Source organism: Eubalaena glacialis, unplaced genomic scaffold (genome assembly GCF_028564815.1).
Source record: "Eubalaena glacialis isolate mEubGla1 unplaced genomic scaffold, mEubGla1.1.hap2.+ XY H_12, whole genome shotgun sequence".
Taxonomy (NCBI): domain Eukaryota; kingdom Metazoa; phylum Chordata; class Mammalia; order Artiodactyla; family Balaenidae; genus Eubalaena; species Eubalaena glacialis.
This window is the reverse complement of record NW_026871153.1, coordinates 46,511-63,132: the sequence shown is the minus strand read 5'-3', so window position 1 is coordinate 63,132 and position 16,622 is coordinate 46,511. Positions and strand designations below refer to the sequence as shown.

Genomic DNA, 16,622 nt, shown 5'->3' with positions numbered 1-16,622 from the left:
GATTCCACAAAATGTTTACCAAGAAACTGGAATAACACACACTGCAACATGGACAAACCTCAAAGACCTGATGCTAAGGGGAAAAAGCTAGACAGCAAAGGGTACATATTGTATGATTGCATTTATCGAACATGTCCAGAATAGGCAAATCCACGGGGACAGAAAGCAGATCAGTGGTTGCCAGGGGCTGGGTGGAGAGGCGATTTGGGAAGTGATGGCTTAATGGGTAAGGGGTTTCTTTCAGGGTGATAAAAATGGTATAGAATTAGACAGTGGCGATGACTGCACAACTCTGTAAAAATACCAGGGAAGTACTGAGTTATACACTTTGAATGAGTGAGTTGCATGGTATGTAAGTTATATCTCAATAAAGCTGTCATATTAAAAAATAGAAGAAGAAGAGAGAGGAAGAGGAAGAAGAAACAACCACTAGGATATTAGCCAATGATTACAAGTCACTGCAAACTTTAAAAAATTTAACCATCCCAAGGAGGTTAGTTTACTTAACAAGCCTGGAATCCTGCGCACCAACCCACTCCACAGTAAAGATTCTGAAACGCCTGAGCAGAGGTCAGTAGCAAACTGTGACCAGAGGTGGTTTATGGAACGGGCTCAGGAGCAAAGTGGGACAACTGGGGTTCACGATGAAATGCAGGAAGATGATTTTGCAAAAGTAACCGTTCTCAGTAAGTTAAAGCAACTCTCTACAATGAAAGTATTATCTCTCTCCAAAATAAAAAAATAGCTGTAACAAAAACATTGGCTACGGCAGCAAACGTCTACTGATAACTTCTGGCTGCTCCAAGTTAGCCGATTCAGATTAGACTCCTGAAAAGCAAACTGAAAGTAAAATACGTTTATTGGTTTGGGACTGGCTGTTTTAGATGGGAGGGGATGGGATGGAGAAAGGATGGATATTGTTCCCCTGTGAGAGCAAAGGCGGGTGAGCAGCCTTAAGATTCCAGTGGACACAGCAGCATGCAGAGCCCCTGGCGCAGGGCCTGGGTCCAATGCCGCCCCACCTGGGCTTGGACCATTTCCCCAGAAGGTGACCCCAGCAACCGCAGACAGGGCACAAGTTAGATCCCACAAGAGTCGGCGGGGGTATCACGGCTGGCGTTTGGCGTTCATCAGCACGCCGACCCACACATCCCGAGTTATTCTTGGTATTAGCCCCTTGACATAATAAGGAAGCCAAGAGGAAAGACTGACACATTCAAGCATACAAAAATGCGAAGCTTGGTGATTGAGACCATAAGCAATGTTAGAAGACAAGGAACCGTCTAGGAGAGAAATATTTGGAACACCTAACGATCAGAGTCTACAGAGACTTCCTCTAAGGCACGTGTGGGCCTCAGACCAGAAGCGTCAGCATCAGCGGGGAACTTGCTGGACATGCAGAGTCTCGGGCCCCACCCAGATTTACTGACTCAGAAATTCTGGGGATGGGGCCTGGCAACCTGCGTTTTCACAAGCCCTCCACAGGGTGCTGGTACACGATGAAGTTTGAGAACCACTGGTAAGGTCACAAAAATACTTAGAGCAACACTATTCATAGTAACCCCCAAAATGGAAACAACCCAGATGTCCAACAACGGGTGAATGGATCAATGGCGGTGCGTCCATACCTGATGGAATCCTACCCAGTTACAAAAAGGGATGAATTAGTGGCACAGGCCACAACATGGATAAAGCCGAAAATCTCCATGCTGAGTGAAAGAAGCCAGGCAAAATAATGAGTACATATTGTGTGATTTCACTGATATAAAATTCTAGGATCTGCAAACTAACCTATCTAGTAATAGAAAGCCATCAATGGTTGCCCGGAGGCGGAGGGAAGCAGAGAGAGATTACAGAAAGGCACAGGGAAATTTGGAAGCCACGAAAATACGTGTTATCTTGATATGCACGTGTCCAAGGAGAAGCCAGCACCACGATCAAGACAGCAAACATAGGAGAAAAGTGATGAACGTGCACACCTTACATACGCCTGGTTTACTGTACTTCAATTACACCTTAACAAAGTGGTAAAAAAAGCAAGCAAGCAGGCAGATGGAGCAAAACCCGTGTAATGTGACCCCGTATAGATGAAAACGCAGGACCACACAGCTGTACGTGGACAGCTGAACGTGCGAGAAACAGAATCTCCCACATCGCACTGTGGACTGTTAATAGCGGTTGTTCTGCCGGAGGAGCTGGAAGCTACAACCCCACAGTGCGGGAACTCAGGGAAACCAGCATGTTCTTAGGTGTCACCTTAGAAACAGGAACGAGCTCAGAACAGGAAGAAGAAACAAAAACCAGAATCTGTTCAGAGGAAAAGCCCTGCATTTTGGAAGCCCCCAAAGCAAGGCCGGCTGCAGGGGTGCAGGCAGGGAGAGGCCCCCAGGGTAGAAACACGCGCCGCGGGGCTGCGGGGCAGCTCCTGCTGGGAGATGCAGGACAGAGAAGGGGACGCACGCAGGTAAGCGGGCTGGGGCCCAGGCAGGGGGCCCTGAACTTCTCAGGGGGCTCAAAGGTTGACCAGACGAAGAAAACAAGGGGTGGAGGCCTGGCTATTATGACACCCTGCGCACTCCGGGAAGCAACTGAAAACCCTATAGAAACCAAGAGAAACCAACACCCCGGAGGGCCGAGGGCCGTAAGCAGATGCACTGAAAGGCTGGGCTCACAGCAGCCACTCCCTTCCAGCATAGTCATCATGTGTAGTCTCTACTCAGGCTGAGGATCTTTCGTCCTCCTTTCTCAGTTCTTGGGGAAGAGATAATAAGGATGAAGTGTGATTTCCAGATCAAAGCCAAGGGGTGGCCCCAGACGTCTCGTGTAATTTCGCTGTTTATTTGTAAATGAATACTTCTAAAGGAATTTCTTTTCCCTCTAAAGTTAGCTCCCAAAACCTTGCTTGTCCTTTGCTTTAGAAAAAGATCCATATTTCCCTGGAATGCATGAGGACGGAAAGATTTCTGAACTTCTTTTGTAAGTCTGATGGGGGTTTCAGTCCTTCAACTTTACTAAGCCTTTAACCACGAGATTCAAGCTTCTAAGGCAGGGTACTTGACCTCGGCACTAAGGACCTCTTGGGCTGAGTAATTCTTTGTGGGCCTCGGGGCCTCATCCCCTGCATTACAGGATGCCGGGCAGCACCCCTGACCTCTATCCACTAGATGCCAGTGACACCCCTTCCCCATTGGTAACAACCAGAAAGGCCCCCAGGCATCATCCAGTGTCCCTTGGGAGCAAAACTGCCCTTGGTGGAGGACCACTGAGCTAAGGTATTTCCCGACCAAGATGGAACTTCCGTCAAAGTCTAACATCCAATGCCATGAAAGAAACAGGACGGGATTTCAAGGAGGCAGCAGGGGCATGGAGGGTTGACTGCCCTATGGCTGTGTCCTGGGTTCTCCAGGAACTGAGCCCATCACTGCAAACGCAGTTCCTTTTCCAGACTCCTCACCTGTCCAATGCAGCCCTTTATGCACGATTCTTCATGATTAACACGACCCTAAATATATGATGCATTCCTCTAGATTCACAGTTTGCTGACTACAAGTAAACGTTTCTCTCTTTTTTTTGGCCGTGCGTGCCGCAAGGGCATGCGGGATCTTAGTTCACCGACCAGGGATCAAACCTGTGCCCCCTGCAGTGGAAGCGCAGAGTCTTAACTACTGAACTGCCAGGGAAGTCCCTAAACGTAAATGTTTTTGTCTTTTTACAGAGCTACTTACTTCCCGCATGGCTCCACCTTGAAAGCTTGCAACCAACCCATCACTATCCTGATTTTACAGGGAGGAAACCAAGGCTCCTCGTCCCGTCCTGCACTCTCCCCACGTATCCCTCTCCTGGAGAGGGGGCGGGGAAGGTTCACTAAATCACCTCTCACCGTGGGGTTCTGAGCAAAGGGAAATCTACAGAGACAGAAAGGAGATTAGTGGTTGCCTGGGGCTGGCAGGGGGAGCAGGAATGGATGACTTGACATTCCTGAAGACGTGAGTGATCTTATTGGGGAATGAAAATGTTTGAAACCTGGATGATGACCGATGACTGCATCACTCGGTAAACTGACTAAAAATCACTGAAACTGTACACTTGAAACGGGTGCTTTTTATGGTATGTAATTTATACCTCAGTAACACTGTTCCTGAAAATCAACTAGACCTTAAATGGGATTTAGAGATCTTCGTGAAATTAATCACCGCAAGTGGCCATCTACAGCCTTCCCAAGGCAAAGCAAACATCTATGGCAAACCCAAATAAAACAAAGTATCACACAGCTTGCAAAAGGAATGACAGCCCAACCTGAATCTACAGTGTGTCCAACTCAATACTAGGAACTATAGAACAACCAAACTGCCCAATGGCAGCAGTGTGAAGAGAGAGAAATTCTACTCTGATGAACATCTGGGCCATCAGAAACCCATACAGAAAAATACATTTCTTGTCCAAATACAGAACATTCAATGGAAAAGCAAACACGACAGGTAATTCAAGAAGGTTGAACATACTCTTAGACAGCAAACTATGAACCAAACCCAAACTTCCCTTAAAGCAAAAGCCACGCAGAAAAATGGGACCCCAGCTTACCCCTCTATTGTGCCAGGAGCTGAGAAAATTAAAATTCACAAAGGACAGCTTATTCTGTGCACCATTTCATGTTTAAATATGAACTGGGAAATAGTGAAAACATACAGTCTCTGGTTTTATTCAGTTAACTTTTCTGGAAACACAGGATGATCAAAAAATTACATAATGGAATTAAAAACTATTAACTATTGGGCGAACAGGAGCTGTACCTACTGAGAGAAAAAGGAACTATTTCCATGAGCTAATCTTATCCTATATTTAGTTTGAGTATACTCATGTAATTAACCAGGGGTGTATAATTTTGCTAACTTCAAATTTCCAGTTGTAAAGCCCCACATACAATTATCTGAACTACAATTGATTTTTATTTTTGTGGGAAAATGAAGATAGCTAATTTTAATAACCCAAGCTTCCCAAGAAGAAGTAACGGCCTTCCTTGACAGAAATTACGTGAATGGTAATTCACAACGCCACAAACTCATTTGTTTTTAGATCTTCCCTCAAAGGTTAGCATACCTGGAGATTTCATGTCCCGCTGAGTCAACCATTTGGTGCTACTCTTCCCCTGCTCTGTACACCTGTGCCTCTGTACATTCCTGCTCTGTACACCTGTGCCTCTGTACATTCCTGCTCTGTACACCTGTGCCTCTAATTCCCAGAGAGTGTACACAGATCTCTGCACTTCATGAGTACCTGAGGTATGCATTTAGGAAATAAAATCAAATTTTGTGCCCACTTCTGCGAACAGTCTCAGGATGGGGCTATTCTCTGATACATCTCTGAATATTATTTAGGGTAATTTGGCCGGCAAATAATCAAGTGAATAATTATTAGAAAATTATCAACAACAAAGACAGAAAAAGATTCCTGTCCAGAGCTGAAGCGATTGACCAGTGTCTAGCTGACCTGCTGGCAATAAGAAGTCAGGACTTGGACAAGGCTCAAGGAAACCGGCTAAAAGCAAAATACTTTGTGTAATTTCTCCCTCCTCTTAGATGGGCAGGCACGGGGCAGATAAAGGACATTCCCAAAGACTTTCATTAAAACTAAATTTGTTACAGGAGCTTAAATGTCCTGATCTCTGGAGAGCAGAGACAAAGGTGCACAATGTAGATGTCAAAAATTCTACTTCCTGGGAATTCCCTGGCTGTCCAGTGGTTGGAACTCCGTGCTTTCACTGCCGAGGGCCTGGAGGGCCTGGGTTCGATCCCTGGTGGGGGAACTAAGATCCCGCAGGCCACGTGGTGCAGACAAAAAAAAAAAAAATTCTACTTCCTGCTTCTCCTCTCTTCACAGTAGGTGCCTTCTAAATATTACTGTAAAGAGAAGCAATCTTTTTTTTTTTTAAGTAGGGGGATAAATATATCAGTTTACCAAAGGACAAATGAACGTCCACGTGGATCCTGACGAGCGTGAAATGACGTGTGGTCCTGGTGCCCCGACGGTACGGAGAACAAGACCATGGTTAGCTGCAGGCGTCTGCATGCACAGTGCAGGTCTCTGCTTCCCTTTACAAACAAAGCTACGCTGCAAACTCAGTATCCACAAAGGGAAAAACAGGCACAAACACCAAAACCGAAGCTAACGTATCAATCATTTCAAATTAAACAAACAAAAACGCTGCTGTGGAAACCTGGAACTACTTGCGGTCGACATTTAGTGTCATGAAAACCAAAGCTTCAGCCATTCTCAGCAAACGACCTCAGCCAAGACCTGAAGTTTGGAGGTGAGTCCTATGTCTCACCTCCACAGCCCACAATGTGGTCTGGGTTGTGAATATAACTTTTGTATTTATTTACTCTCTGTAACACCAGTAATACAGCATCAGCCAAAATGACAGTTTTCTCTTTTAAAAAGCCTCTAATGTGAAATGCAAAAAATAAAAAAATAAAAGATTTAATAACAACCATGATGGATGAAATATGTTTCTGGAAAAAAACAACAACAAATAAACAGCCAGACTGAAGGCACCCAGAGACTTTTATCACAACCCAGTTCCAGCGCTATCTCACATCTTTTAAAGTTTGAATCACATATTCGACAAAAAGCCTGGTTCTTGGGAGCCCTGAGGGCATCCGTCAATGAAAGCAGCTGATTTATAAACAGAATTAAGTGATTATGAAAACACTGCGGCGTCATGAAATGCTTAAAAAGCACAGCATTGTTCCAAAGTTTCCTCGTGCACCTGCAACTGGGATATTGTCATCTGGTTCTGAAACACAAATATTTTTTCAGCTTTAAAAACACGCACAATCCTGTAGATCCAAAACGTGCACAGTACCCTGTCAACGCTGTTCTTTCTTCCCCAAATCACATCATTAATAGCTGTGCCTCTGGAGGGATGTCCAATCTTTAAGCCGGCAGATCTCAGTCACAACACATGTGTGTGTATACACACACACACACACACACACACACACACACACATCGTGGCAGGTGAAGCCAGAGGGAAAAAGGGGAATACATCTGTGTCCCACTTTATTCAGGGACTTCAATATCAGCCCCTCATCACCTCTGGGGACCCCATCAGTGATCTCTAGATGCTTTTTCATTGCATATCCCTCTCAGTGAAAACCTTTTAAGCACTAACTCCAACTCATGTAACGTATTAACTAGAAATAACACTCAACGAACATTATATGCATTTTTCATAGACCACAGATAGGCATTTTGTAACTATTAAATAAAAATACATAAACAGAGAACTTAAGTTTCTTCCTGCACTCCAGTAAATCTCATTGTCACTGCCAGAGGATATGCAGTCCACTTGGGAGCCCACTTTGTGAATTAAAACCTGAGACAAGGCATTTCTGTCACCCTCTGCCCCAACTAAACATGGAGACTATTGGTTTCAACGAAATGTACTAGGAGGCCCATGAAATTTATCAGGCAAGTCTAATTTCCACAGGCCTCTCCCCTTGTTCTCATCTGGTCTACAACAATTTCTGTCATGCACTGGACACAGGAGATCATTACTTCTTATTTTCACCAACTTCTGAGCTGGGTGCCCCTCCAACGCTGTTCCTCCTGGCAAGGCTTTTTGAAGAATTACGCTACAGATCTCTGGAAATTGTTGAAACTGGCACAGAATCATCATGCATCTTAGAAATACAAACCTAATGTGATATTTTTTCATAATCAAATTAGGAGTTAAACCAAAGCGTGTCTCCCAAGACTGACCTGTGACCGTCAGGGACTGGCAACCGTTGTTCTTACGTTGATAACTGTGAATACTTGAGTCTTTACCAACACAGAGTTGGCATTCAAGTTTCAAGGGATTAAAATGCCTGATAAGATTCTGCTGGGAAAAGAACCTAAGGCAAAGACCCAAGTTTATTCTGTCTCCCAAATGAATCAAATGGTAGAGACATCAATTCTCTGCTCAGTTGCTTTTCTAAATACAGCCTAAAACTCGGCAACCACCTGGGACTTTATAGGTGCTGAGAATTATGTTTGCATACCAGTGCTACAGATGTCTGCATCATATGAACGGGGTAACATCCCTCCAACTCCACTTTCTCATTTCTCATCTTCAAACGCATGTCAAGATAACACGGGTACCTCGACGGGTAGAGCTGACCCGGCTAAGGCTAAAAATCACCCCAACGCACTAGAAACAAAAAGCATTGCTCAGTTACACAGAATTTTCTCCAGTTCCCAATCATGACTTACGTGGTCTTACCATATTAAAGTATTTGTTATTACTGATTTAAGAAATAAAATGGCATCACATACAGTAAGCTTCTTTTGCCCAAATTTCCATCTATCGGAAAGTTTAAACAAGCAGGAGTGTTTGCAAATTCGACACCGGATGTTCACACACACTCTAAAGCCCAATGACAACGGGCAAGTCTATAATAGTTATGAGTCAAGCTCTCCCAAGAAGCGGACAGTGTCCCTCTAGCCTTGCTCCAACATGGATGAGGTTGGGTGTCCAGGTTGCAGTAGACATGAGGAAAGTCTTCAACATCTTGGAGAGAGAGAAGGTGATCATCACGCCGGCGGGGGGGCGGGGAGAGTCCTCACCTCCTCCTGCCTCTGTATTCTCCCTGGGGGTTGGCGGTAAGTGTTCCAGAAAGGAAAGTGCTCCGGGCTGGCTATCTGGGGTCATATTCTGGGTTCCAGGCTCAAGGGAAGTAAGCAAAGAAAACTCTCATGTTTTCTTTTCAGTATTCCAGCTCCATCCACCACGATAGGAAAAAATGACAGGAATTCAAGGCAGAGACACTCTCTTCAAGAATAAACACTATGAATTTTGCCGTGAGCATTGTTTGTGCTTATTTTACAGGGTCTCCTGAGACTGGGAAACTACAACACACGTAGGAGTTATTCAGAGGCACCCCACAGCCCAAAGTGTCTTCTGAATTGCTGGGGGTTTTTTTTACAGTAAAACACGCAACTAAGCAATGTTAAGTTGAATATTATTTATTTCAATCATGGGTAAAACGACAGTTAAAGCATGGAACATAGTTTACCCAAACTGCTAGTTAATATAAAACCACCATAATCCTTAACCTACAAAAGTGTTAAAAAAAAAAAAAAAAAGAGCCTACACAACATTTAACGTGGGCCTTTTCCACATTACAATCCGCAAACACAGGGTAGGAGAGGCCGCAAGATCAGCTCATCAAGCCTTTCACTCTACACGTGAGGACACACACAGGTTCAACAACTTCACACAAGCAGGCAGGCAACCCAAGGCAGGACACAAGTGACCAAAACGCCAGGCGAAGGATTCTCTAGAAAACATGATATTCCTTACTTGATCACAAATAGTGAAATTACGACCCAAGGTAAAATTCAGGTTAACAACCACATAGAAACACAGACGCAGGAATTTATTTCTACAACAAACTAATGCAAACACAACTGGATATTTTTAGTGTACTTTTTGGTCACGTTATCAACCCACTGGGAAAACCACACCTCTTAATGTGTGTCCTGTTTTTGAAACTAAAGACGTGAGTCTAACCTACTGATACATTTTACATAGTACTGCTCCAGAAACAGTCTCTGAAAGTGCATCCAAAAATGTCCCATCTCAACTGATTTGGCAGCAAGGATCAACTGGCATAGGAAATGTGCAAATCCTATAGGCAGCTCCAACAAGATACCTGATATTTTTTCACTATGATTTCTTACAAGTATTAAGAAGCTCTAAGTTCCTTGCTTTTGATATCCACAGTGCAAAATATCCACAGTGCAAAATCATTCTGACAAAAACACATGGGCCCAAGTGTGCTACAGTATAAAATTCAAGAGTCAAGGAAGGTGCTCGAAAAGTGGAGAGATTCACTGTTAGGCATTTCATCCTGAGTTAAAATGTGGTTACCAAGACCAGGAGAGCAGAGCTGATCGGCAGGTGCTCCGGGTTAGGGGCTGAGGGAGTGGGGAGTATGGAGAGAAAGCACCATGGACACCTTTGGGGCGACGGAATTCAGCTGTTTGGTATCCTGATGATGGTGGTGGTTACAGAAATTTAAGCATGCTGAAATTCATAATTTATCATATAGTAAATTTAGGAAATATAGAGAATACACATGTGTCTGTATATAGCACGTGTGTGTGTGTGTGTGCATATGCCAGCCCTGAAATTTAACTTAAGAAAAGCAAGCAAGCAATTGATGGAGACCACCGTAACTAAAAAAGATACATTATTATTGTCATTATTGGATATTTCCACACCAATTCCCAACTTCAGAGTAGAGGAAAACCTAAGGACACTGGGCTCCAAGCATAATAATAATCCTCCTTCTGTTAATACAAGCCTGAGAAACAGATTTTATTTTCTTTCTCGCTCAAGAAGAAAACTAAAGCTAGAGAAGGTAACATGTGCCCAGAGGCGGTCAGTGCATGGTGAGCTGGCTGCAGACCAAGTTTCCCTCAGAGCCGCGTCCCCGACCCCACGACCACCAGGAGCCCACAGGGCCCCCAACCAGGCTGGGCTTGGCGTTCCTCGGGGGGGGGGGGGGTCACAGGCCACGGGGCCACGGGCTGGCTCAGGAGGACCAGACTCCAGGTGCCAGCAGTGCCCATCCGTGGGAGAGGGCCCCACTGCAGGTCCGCACCCAGCTGCCCCCAGCCGTTCACAAATCAACTATTCACAGGAGAGGACAGGGCCTGAAACAGCATCCAGAGTCCTGCAGGCGGCAAACACCTCCCACACTGATGTGTCCCCGCCCTCCCAAGCACGGCGGTGGAGGTTACCCCAAGTCCAGGTTAACCGACATCTCGCTGGGCACAGAAAGGGTCCGAAAACAGTAGACAGGTACCGGGTGTTCCCCTGATAAATACCCAAGTCCCAAGAAGCCGACCAAAAGTGAGACCCGGTAAATCTGCAATGACATCAGCAAAACCAGCAGGAAGGAGCCACGCAGGCGCGCTGGCATCGGGGGCTCTAAAATACTCGAGTTGAGACAGAGCTCAGGCGACTCGCAGCCGCCCCCCGCCCCCAACCCCTCCTGGCCTTGCGCCGCTCCCGCCATCCGCTTCCCACCTCCTCCTCCTTTCCCTTCTCATTTACTTCCTAATGTATCCCAAAATGGCCTACGGGAGCCGTGAGAACCACAGCGCCGGATACCTATCTTGACATCCACCTGCCCGTGGACCTTGCTCAAGACAGGACTGCACGGTTGACAGCAGAACTCAGGGCTGGTGTCTCCACCCTGGCATCACGGGCATTAAGCGCCGGGTCGCTCTCTGGGGTGGGTCCGTCCCGTGCACTGTGGGATGTTACGCAGCATCCACGGACCCCCCCCCGCCCCCCCGGATGCCAGGAGCATCACCGTCCCCCTCCCCCAACTTGTGACAACCACACGTCTCCAGACATTGCCAAAAGCTGCTTGACGGTAGGGGACAAAACTGCCCTGAGAACCATGGGCTGACCACAAGCTTCTAGAGTCCAACGCTGAAAACACGGTTCCAGTAAACCACCATCTCCGCTACCTTCGTCTCTACGACTTCCCTTTCTCTTGAACCTGCGAGTCACGCTCCATCTCCACCTCTTCCTTCCCAACTACCAAGAACAAACCAAAGCCATGGAAATGGTACCCAACTTCCTCCATCAGAAGAAAATACTCTCTTCTCTGTTTCCAAGTTTAAATTTGCTCCAATTTAACTTTTCAGTGGCTTCCAGTTCACATCTGCAATCTTCAATCAGGCAGCGGATTCTCAATAAATATTTGATGACGGCGATAATGCACAGAAGGGCTTTGCAGGACGCGGCCACCTCCATGGCCAAGTTCCCAGGGAGCACATTCCTTAATGACTGAGTTTTTTCCCTGAGGTTTTAAACTCATTTTCTCAGAGCAGGCTCTCTTTTCCTCTACAAACATGTTGACTGTTTGTCCCTTCCCACATCCAGCGTTTATTTTGGTTGCTGGGTCTCCCTCTGGTCACGTGGCCAGGGCCATCCAGTTGGTCGAGCCCCATGCAAAGGATGGACAGGAGGGAAGGCCAAGGAGGGCAAGACCCGAGGGAGAAACTCACATCCAGTCTCCACTCAAGAGGCCAGTTACTTCCTTCACGCTAAAAATAGGTATGGAAAAAAAAAAAGTTTATCTTTCCAACTTAAAAAAAAAAAAAAAGTTTACAAAATGACTTTAGTCTTGCTTCCTGATTGAAACTATTTTTTAAATGTCTTGGGTGGTGAAAGATTAACAACTTATTAGAAGTCACGTACTATTCTTTTTTAAGGGAGAAAAAGGAGGCAAATGCAAGGTAGCCGGGGACACCACACCTGGGACAGTCTTGCCTCACAGGGCAGAGTGATCGTGCTTGTCCTCTGGCCCAGGTCAGGCCTCGCAATACCCAAGACCCAGACACCTGGCGGAAAGCTCAAAGAGGGGGCAGCCTCAGGGTTGGGGTGTGGGGTCCTCCCTCCCAATAGGTAACTGATGAACGGTCTGAATTCCTGACACTCAGGACCTACGTGAGATGGCTCTTGTGGGTCTGGCTTCCCTCTGCAGGAACCCATTGCCCACCTCTGGAAGAGAATCATGGATATCCCAGGTGTCTCAAAAGCTTGACAGGTCACAGCAGTCCTGAGAGAAAGCAAGAGTGAGGACAAATGGCAGAGGGGAATCTGGGAAGTCACCTCTCTCACAGATGCAAAACTGGGTTTTTCCCCCCAACCACAAATAAAATTTCTAATACGTTGCTATAAAAAAATGCAAAAGACTATGCAAAGAACACACCAACTAAGTAATAAAAATAACATCCTGACTCAGGGACCAGTATACAGGAAACGGCCAACACTCAGCCACTTTTTAAAAATACTTTGACTATTGTTAAGCCTCAGTTTGTTGGAAGGATTCCTGATCAGCCTTTTAATAAGAGAAGATTTTACCCTCAAGAAATTAAACCTTAAAACTTAAGACATAAACTTGGAGGGACGGGTAGGTAGCCCATGGCGAACAACGCTTTAAACATATCAGATAAGGCCTCTAAATCACCTAAGGCCTCTAAATCACCTACGAGGGGCTTCACTGACGGTGACACCTTGGGCTCCCCACCATCCCAAGAGATGTTCGCCACGACACACTCAAAGGCAGGCAACATGGGGACTGGCTATGCCATTTTTCAGATGGGGAAACTGAGGCACAAAGACACTAAATGCCGTGTCCAAGGTTAAATACTCAGTGAGAGACTCCAGCTTGGAGTTCTGGTTTTCTAATTCAAAAGTGATCCAAACCACCTCAATCTAAAAAACCACAGCTGTCAACCTCACTGAAATCACTTTCCTAGGTCACCTGCTAGCTGAAATGGGCCTGCCTTTTTTTTTTTAAAGTCTACCAGTAAATTATTTCAAACTCTTACAGCCTCTCCCCTCCTCCCACAAAAAGTAGACTAACTCTCTTTACTGCCTTCTTTATTAATCCTTACTTGCAGTAACTATAGAGAATCGCCCTCCAATAGAACGTTCTGCAAGTTCTGTGCTGTCCCAATATGGCGGCCACTAGCTACACACATCTATTGGGTATGTGAATTACGGGTTGAGCACTGAAAGAACAGAATTGTTTATTTTAGTAACAACAGAATTGTTACTGAATTTTAGTTAATTTGAATCTAAATATGCACATGTTGGCTAGTGGCTGCCACACCGGATAATTAAGCTATAGATGAAAACAATCTTTCCACTGTGGTGGACATTTCATGATTTCTGTTGAGATTCATCTAGGTGTATAAACAGATTTCAATGTAGGTTCTTCTGTGTGGGAGAGGGAGAGAAAGAGAGAGAGAGAGAAAGAGAGAAATTGTGTGTGTGTGTGTGTGTGTGTGTGTGTGTGTGTGTGTAATTTAACGAGCTTGTCTCCAAGTGGGAAGATTCACACTATGTATACACAGGAAGGTAAAATAACACCAAGCTTAAGAGCTGGGCTTTCAGAATCAAACAATCCTCCCTCCACCATATATTAGCAAGTCAGTGTCCTCTGAAGCAGAATGGAAATAATTGCTGCACACAGGGCATTAAGTGCCTGTAAAATCCTCACTGCATGGCATTAGAGTAACATTAGGAAAATTATTCTACCTGCACAATACCGTAACAACTATAACTTACAGGCAGCATTGTAGTTTTCAAAAAAATTACACGTACATTCCCTCTTTCTGTCCTTGCACTACCCAATGAGTACCACGATTTCAGTTCCCGTTTTTATTTTTACACATACAGAAAACGACACTCAGAAAAGTTACAGGACTTGAAGGTCAACGGTAGAGCACAACAACAGGGTGGGCCCTTTCACTAGTTCAGGCCAAACGGGGACAAAGGCTGCTTTTCTAGCAAAGCGTTAAGTGTCCTGATAGAGTTGGACTCAGGCTCTATTCCCCTTTCTGCTGGCTAGCGCTGAAACCCTCCTAACAGCCCACCCAGGTAGACTCATGATGCCATCACACAGATGAGAAAACTGAGACTCCCATGGTTAAAGGTGAGATTCGAGACCAACTAGGACACCACACACTTCATTTAAACACCCAAACTTTCAGGAGGAGTGAGCTTTGGGAGATTTAAGGGTCAAGGTGTGAAATTTAAATGGGGGGGTGTTGACAATTCCTGGAGTGACTTAAGCCCTGGACAGAAGCACAAGAAGAGCCAACCTCAGAAGATCCAATGACACACACCCTGCTGTGCACAACATCAAATCAACACCTGAAGTCTCCATTTTCGTCCCACAGGTGTGTGTTCCCTTCAGGTCTAGAATATCCTTAAGGGGCTGTATCTTAATAAGTGGGTCAAGTGATGCACTTCAACTTTCATCCCTGGATTCATCATCCAGCTGGGGGTTTTCCACGAAAATCTGTCGTACGTTTGAGATATTAACATCCCTTAACATAAAAGAGTCATCTTCACGTCTCAACTGTTCCATACTCAACATTCGCGCCCCCCTCCCACCCATCGCGTCTTTCCTAGGAATGACTAGTTGTAAACTTTTCATAAAATCGTCCTGGGCAATTTCCTACACCGAGGCCACCGTTCAGGACTGAAGAGTGGCGCTCCCCTCCCCCTCCCAGGCTGGAGTCCTGCCCCTCCCCTTTCAGGTTAATCCAGGGACCCAGGCGGCGCGCCTGGAGAGAAAAAACATCCAGCAGTCAGGTCAAACCACATGTGACAAAGCAAAGCAGAAACCGTGGCACAAGGAATAGGGCATGGGTTTCTGTTTCTTTTGGAGTTCTGCTCTACAACATCAGCGACAGAAAAGAAAGAAAGAAAAAAAAAAAAATCCCACCTCCGACTCTTAACTTTGTGGAATTTCCAAAGCGAGGGGCTCGGAGAATGCGAGGCCGTGCTAAGAACGAGCCCCGGCGCGGGCCTCACCGCGCACGGACAGCGCACGTGAAGGGCAGGCCCTAACCCAGCGCCCGCGGGCCTCTGGCAGCCCCCAACTGTCACAGACCCGGCGACCTCCGGTGACCCCCGAAGGCGCGCCCCACCCCGTTCCGAACACCGGCCCCCGTGGGCAAGGTGCCCCTGGGGAGCAGCGCCCGGGACGCGAATCTGGGGGCACCCCTCCCCCCAGCCCGGGAGCAACAGGTCTGCAGCCTCCCCAGGCCGCGCTCCGCAGACCCGGCCAGACCAGGGACGCCCCACGTCCGCCGAAGTCGCCCCCAGCCCGCACTCCTCGCCCGGGCTGGGGAGCTCCCGACTTCCTTGACAGTTTCTGCACCTCAGAAACTGAGGCGCCCAGGGCCCGCGCCGCCGCGCTGCCAGCCGGCCCGGGGCTGGCCGGCCCGCGCCCGGGGATGAATGGGGCTCCCCTCCCCCCACGGGGTTCCCGCGGCGGCGCAGGTCCGTCCAGCCAACCCCGGGTTGGGCAGACAAAGGGACACCGGGGTACAAATCAAGCGCTTCCCCAAACTTGCCGGCCACCTCCCCCTCCCCGAAACAAAGAAGCCCCCCAGCCTCCGCCCGCCCCCAACGCGCCGGCACTTTGGGGAGCAGCCAAAACGGGGTATTCTGCAGCCTGCAAGGAGCGCGCCGCACCCCAGCCCAAGCCCGGGAGACACTTGGGGACCTGCCCCTCCAGAGCCCCGGAGGCGGGCGGAGCGTGCGGGCGCCCCGGGCCGCCGGCCTGACCCCGGAGGCAGGGAACCGCCGGCCCCCACGCGGGACAAGTTGGCGCCCCCCCCGCCCCACCCCGCGCCCGGCCGGCCGGCCGAGCCCCGCGCACTCACCTCGCCGCGAGCAGCGCAACTTGCGGCGGCGCCGCCGCCCCGAACCTCCCTCTGGCCGGCCGTCGCCGAGCCCGGGCCGTGCCGCGGCCGAGGAGGGCCCGGCGCCCGGAGCAGCCGCGCGCCGCCCCCGGGCCGCCCCCGCCCCGCCGCAGCCGAGTCCCCGAGAGGCGCGGGCGCTGGAAAGTTTCGGATGCCGAATGGCGGCCGAGGGCGCTGCGGCTGCGGCGGCGGCGGCGGCGGCGGCGGCAGCGGCGGGGCGGGGGCGCTGGCGGCACCTCGCTCCCGAGCGCAGAGAGTGCGGGGGGGTGGGGAGTGGGGGGGGGGGGGCTGGGGCGGGAGCGGTGGCGGCGGCAGAGGGCGGGACGGCGGGA

The 16,622-nt window shown here is 48.0% G+C and overlaps 1 protein-coding gene across 3 annotated transcripts in view; it reads right to left on the bottom strand.

Moving 5' to 3' along the window:
- Positions 1 to 16,366, bottom strand: part of LOC133082962 (F-box-like/WD repeat-containing protein TBL1X) — a 223,350-nt gene extending 206,984 nt beyond the window's left edge. For 2 of the 3 annotated variants that reach the window (XM_061179636.1, XM_061179635.1), the window contains exon 1: positions 16,252 to 16,366. The gene's annotated coding sequence lies outside the window, so the exon portion shown is untranslated. The remainder of the gene's footprint in view (positions 1 to 16,251) is intronic. The other variant, XM_061179637.1, reaches the window with a different exon arrangement.
- Between the last annotated feature and the right edge of the window lie 256 nt (positions 16,367 to 16,622).